Raw genomic sequence first — 6460 nt, 5'->3', positions numbered from 1 at the left:
TGCAAACTTTAGAACATAAGTGATAATACCACTGAAAAACCCTGCGAATTAATGCTATCTCCCCGCCGAACGGTTACTATAGTCCCTGCCGGATGCCAGATGGCAGGGACTAATAACATTAATTGATGACTTTGCTTATAAGATGTATGTGCCTATAGCCACATGACACAATTTGGAAAGGTTGTGCATGGTGGATGATGTATCCACGGGTGCATATCCGTCACTCTACCGAAAGGGGTTCTTCGCCGGAAGTTAATCACCATCAGCTTTCTTCATTAATAGTTTACACGTATTTTAATGATGACCTCTAATAGCAACGATGAAGATATAAGAAAATATAATATTTACCTTAGGTTGAAAAATATTAATGGTTAATAAACCAATCGCTTTCACCTATTTTAACGGTGACCTAGTAGTAAGAATGAAAATAAAATATTTACTTTAGGTCGAAGAAAATTAACAGGGAATAAACTGATTAAGACCCAATAATCATAACATAGCCACGAAGTCCAAGAAAATCTGACATCAATTGAGATACATCCACAGCCCCCACGAGAGATGATGGAACACCTGTCCTTATGATCAACGCCACTAAATGAAGGAGCGTGGCGACTGTGAAATGAAATGATAGAATGGTACCTTCTCCTAAATATTCTCAAAAAAGATTCGGCGTGCTCGAATATCTCAAAGGAAGTAACTATCAACATCACATTTCGAAATATTTAATGAGGGAGTGTCAAAAATTTGAACGTTTATGGTTGTGTTTTAGTTGAAGTTTTTCTTTCTCGTCCTCTTAAGTTTTATTTGAGTTTGGCGATAGCCTGTCTGTGCCGTTGTGTGAGACGATGAATGGAAATGGCGACGGGCCGGCAATCGGTATCGATCTGGGGACAACGTACTCGCGTGTGGCGGTATGGCAGAATGGCAGGGTGGAGATCATCGCCAACGATCACGGGAATCGAACCACTCCCTCCGTCGTCGCCTTCACAGATAAAGAGCGTTTTATCGGAGAGTCCGCTGAGAACCAAGTTGCCAGAAATCCCAATAATACAGTTTACGGTCAATAATCCTCAATCACTATCCGTCCGATTTTATTTGTTACATTCTTCTTGTTTCCATCAAATTTGAATATGTATGTTTTTCGGGTCCGTTGTTATATTCTTACTTTAAAGCAAAGTTGGTTTGTTAACTTGTGGCAGATGCAAAGCGGTTAATCGGAAGGCGATTCTCTGATCCGTCCGTTCAGAGCAATTTGGGGTTATGGCCTTTCAAGGTCATTCCAGGAGCTGGTGATAAGCCCGTCATCGTTGTAACATACAAAGGGGAGGAGAAGCGTTTTGCAGCCGAGGAGATATCTTCCATGGTTTTAGCAAAGATGAAGGCCATTGCTGAAGCTTATCTTAGGACCACGGTGACGAAGGCTGTCATTAGTGTTCCTGCATGTTTCAACGATTCTCAGAGGCAGGCAACAAAGGATGCTGGCGTCATTGCTGGCTTGAATGTTATCAGAATTATCAACGAGCCCACTGCTGCTGCCGTTGCCTATGGACTGGACACGAAGGCTAATAGTGTTGGTAAGATCAATGTTCTCATTTTTGACTTGGGTGGAGGCACCTGTAATGTTTCTGTTTTAAGAATTGAAAGCCATCTTTTCGAGGTGAAGGCCACAGTTGGTAATAACAATTTGGGAGGCGAAGATTTTGATAACAGATTGGTTGACTATTTTGTACGATACATTAAGATAAAGTATGAAAAAGACATCAGCAGCAATGCCAGAGCCCTGGTGAGACTCAAAAAATCGTGCGTAAGGGCGAAGATAACCCTCTCATCAACTGCCCAGACAACCATTGAGATTGATTCTCTCTTTGATGGTATTGACTTCAATTCCACCATTACTCGGGCCATGTTCGAAGAACTTAACATAAATTTGTTTACGAAGTGTATCGAGCTTGTTGAAAAATGCGTGGGAGATGCCAAGATGGACAAGAATTCGATTCATGACGTGATTCTTGTTGGTGGGTCTACTAGGATTCCCAAAGTGCAGTCGTTATTGCAGGACTTGTTTAATGGCAAGGAACTCTGCAAGAATATCAACCCCGATGAGGCCGTCGCATACGGAGCTGCGGCCCAGGCTGCTATTTTGAGTAGACAGGGTGATGAGAAAGTTCGAGATACGCTTCTTCGGGATGTAACTTCTCATTCTTTATGGATTGAAGCTACAGATGGTTGCAGGGCTGTCTTGATCCCTAGGAAAACCCTTATCCCCACCAACAAGAAGCGAGTCTGTTCTACTCTCTCAGACAACCAAACTGATTTGTCGTTTCATCTGTATGAGGGTGAGGGAATTCGAAGCCGAGATGAGAACTTGTTGGGCAAATTTGATGTATATGGCATTCCCGCAGGTCCAAGAAAAGTTCCCCGTGTCGAAGTGAGCTTTGACATTGATGCCAATTGTATTCTCAATGTATCTGCTGCGATGGACACAACCAGTAACGAGAAGAAGAATATGAGCATCATAAACGACCAGGTTAGATTGAGTAAGGAGCAGATTGAGAAAATGTGTCACGATGCTGAGAAATACAGGTCTGAGGACACAGAGCACAAGAAGAAAGTGGAGGCCAGGAACTCGTTGGAGAATTACGTTTATAACATGAGGAACACCGTCCGAGTGATTGAGGATGCTATTGAACGTACTATTCATTGGGTGGACCAAAACGAGGATGCGGAGGCCGATGCGTTTGATGGGAAGATGAAGGAGCTGGAGAGCGTTTGCAGTTCCATCCATAATCAAGATGGGCATACGTGCTGATATGGGTTTTTTCATACGAGGCAGTCCATTGTGCAAGGATTTTGAAATCTCCAACCTACAGGTAGCAAAATGTTCAAATATGGTTCTCTTTTCGTACGAGGCTGTCCATTGTCATGTATTTTGAAATCTCCAACCTACAGGTAGCAAAAGGTTCGGATGTTTTAGAGCTTTAAATTAGCAAAAGGAAACAAAATTTACATCAAATTCGGTCGATCTTCTTATCCCCCTTACCTACATGTCTTTTTTAAGACTTCTTGAATTGTACATATTTTACTCAACAGATGAATTTATAAATTATGTAAATTTTTTTCTAAATATTGTTTTTAATTATTATTATAATTTGTGTATAAAATATTGCAGATATGGTGTATTTTTTAAATTTAATTTAAATCAAGTTTAATGGCTTCATATTTTGTTCTGGTGACATAATCTTTAACCATAATTTTCGGTTAAATTGTAGATTTTTTTCTTATTTAAATTTACTTTTAGAATATCAGTGACTTAATACTAATTAGACTATATAAATAACATAATTAAAACTTCTAATTTTGATTAATCTTTATAAAATAAGAAAGAAAAGAAAACTAGAATATTAAAGTATTTAATTAAGCTCTCTTTTTTACTCCCCTATTTAATTCTTAAATTAATTGATGTCTTACACAAATATCACTCAACGATCTGTTTACAGCGAAAGTAAATGCTTTTACGAACATTTCACCTCTTTAAATAAAGAGCTTTGTACGGAGAAATATATCCATATATATATATAATAAAAATTTTAGTTTATTTTTAAATAATATTTAAAAATATTAAAACATTTAAATTTCATAAAATATAAAATTAAAATTTATAATTATAATATTTTATTTAATTTTAAATAAAATTAATGAATAAAAAATATATATTAAATATGAAAACTTAAAAGAAAGGAAATACGAGAGTACGACTGCGCTTAACTGAAATTTTATTTAAAAATATATTTTCAGATTCTACTTTTATCGCATCGGACAAGACGGCCTTCGCTAAAGTGGCGGGCGTTACAATTATTCCCGTGCCCTTCACACGAGCCATAGTGGCCGCATGCGGTGGGACCTGGCTATTCTGCTTTTATGCGTAACAATTATTCCCGTGCCTTTTCACACGGGCCACAGTCCGGGTATTTGGTGGAAACTGGTTGTTTAGAGAATCCGGTTATTTTAAGATTCTATTTTTATCGCATTGGAGAATACAGCCTTCGCTAAAGTGGCGGCCGTAGCAATTATTCCGGTGCCTCTCACACGAGCCATAGAGGCGGTCCTGGCGGATCGGTGGGAAGTGGCTATTCTGCTTTATGCTGATCTAATTAAATACTTAAATGGGTGCCCGTTCATGCAGCTACAGCACGTAGTGACTGTCAATGGTTTCTTATGGGGATTCTCCCGATAACATTAGGATTAGATTGATTTCTTTTCAATGTTTTCGTTTGTCGTGTTAGTTGTTTAATTATTTAATAGTGACTTAGAATTTGGCAACTCATTTCTATGTATAATTTTCTTTGTTAGCTAAATTACATTCTTAATGTAGAAATGGTTTGAGTATTCTAAATAATTCTAAGAAACTTGGATGATGTAGACTATTTAATTTAAATGTATAAATTTTAAAAATTCTTTTAAAACAAAAAATTAGACATTTTCAACGAATTCAAACAAATGTACAAAATATAAGAAAAAAAGAAAGAAGAAAGAAATTATTTTGAAGTCTATGAGGCTAAAAATAGCTTATAAGACAGATTGCTTTTTTATTTGCTTGATGTATTCGGCCATTTTTTGGTGAAGCTTCAAATAAATGTTCCCAACTTCTAGACAAACCCCTCACTAAATTGATTATCCCAAGAGCTTGTTGCCAACATATCTGTATAACTTTCCCTGTTTTCTTTGAAGGCTTCACATTCTAAAATGAAATGTTTTTCTGTTTCCACTTTTCCGAAAGAACAAAAAATACATACCTTTTCCTCCCACATTTCCTTTGGCTTTTTCCAGCGCCCTGTTTCGGAGTTGATGAGAATTAGTCCTTAACTGAGCAATAAGAATTTTGACTCTCCAAGAGATATTGGCCTTTATGTATGCTTTTAGTTGATGATTATGAGCGAGATTAAACACTTCAATATAGTAATTTTTCTTTCTTCCTAGCTCCTTATCCCAAGTATGTTTGTGGAATTTTTCCATAACAAAAGCTTTTATCTCTTTGTTGTTTATGGGATACTTGTTCAATCAAATACCTCATTTACTAAACCATTTGTTATTTTGTTGCATCCAAGTTTTTTTACTCTTGCACAATCTATTATTAAAAACAACCTTAGGCCATTTACCATCTTCCATTTGTTCAATTTTTTTTAAATACCTTATGACTCACACCATAGCAATTACTTTAATTAATAAGTATTATTTATTTTTTTCATCTAAAATTTAAAAACGTTTTATGTTTATTTTCATTTTTATTGAAAATATTATATCAATTCAAATTTATTATTTAATTAATTTTTTAAAATAATTTATTATTATTATTATTATTAATTTGGAACTTTTATTTTATTAATTTTCATTACAAGTATTTTTAATTTTTTCTTATATCAAAACCAACACCACATTCAATACTCATATTTTATGTACTTAGATTTGACACTTCCCATGATATTTTTTCAATTATTTATTTTTATTTTTATAAAATATCACAATTAAATATTATAATTTTATTATTAAAATTAATTATAAATATTAAATATAAATAAAATCCAATCATAAATTTAAATGATTAAAAATAAACATTAAATGAACCAAAAAAAGTCATTTGTATTTTAGGATGACCGTAGATTTTTATCTTTCTTTATAGTATTGAACATATTAGTTTATTAGTATTGTAATGCATCAATAATTTTGTATTAATTATTTTATAGATTTTATAATATTCATTTTAATTATTATTATTTGTTAATAAAAATATAATATATGTTTTTTCAAAATAATAAAAAAAAAGTTAAATACAATTTTTTTGTTATTATTTATATTAAAACAAGTGTAATATCTAGTATTGATGAGTGTATTTGATTTTTATGCAAAAGTTATAGATAGCAATTATTGAATGCTTGAACAAATTAATAAATTTAATAATAAAACACATTTAAATATGACGAAGGAGAGTATGAAAGGTAATTAATGTACTAGATAACTTTGAAGAAAAATAAAAATAAGCCCATAAATAATTTTGAATGAAAAATTAGCTCCAACATTATTGTTTGCTACAACAGATGAGATTTTATTAAAATGTGTTTGTGCACATTTTATTCCATCTTCAGGTTATAAGATCAAATAAGAAAGACAAATTACAATGCCTAATATATATATATATATATATATATATATATATATGTGTGTGTTTTTAAAAAGCTAATTATTGTAACAATCTATTTATTTATTTTTTATTTATAGTCATCTTAATTCAACATCAAATAAATAATTTATGGTAGAAGTTTTATGTCTAAAAAATCAAATTCATATATCTCATGTATTCGTGTCATTTAATTCCACGATAAATAATTCACATGTTTTTTTTTTGTAAGCAAAGGCAAGATTCATCATTTCTATTACTGTAAAATAAGGATCATACATCGAAAAC

At 33.2% G+C, this 6460-nt stretch overlaps 1 pseudogene; it reads left to right on the top strand.

The window, feature by feature from the left end:
• The first annotated feature begins 845 nt into the window (after positions 1-845).
• Positions 846-2809, top strand: LOC149187586 (heat shock cognate 70 kDa protein pseudogene; annotated as a pseudogene).
• The last annotated feature ends 3651 nt before the right edge of the window (positions 2810-6460 follow it).

The sequence above is a fragment of the Pinus tabuliformis genome, chromosome 3_1 (genome assembly GCF_031772625.1).
Source record: "Pinus tabuliformis cultivar Carrire ecotype Pingquan chromosome 3_1, CPIR1, whole genome shotgun sequence".
Taxonomy (NCBI): domain Eukaryota; kingdom Viridiplantae; phylum Streptophyta; class Pinopsida; order Pinales; family Pinaceae; genus Pinus; species Pinus tabuliformis.
This window is presented reverse-complemented; position numbering and strand designations above follow the sequence as displayed.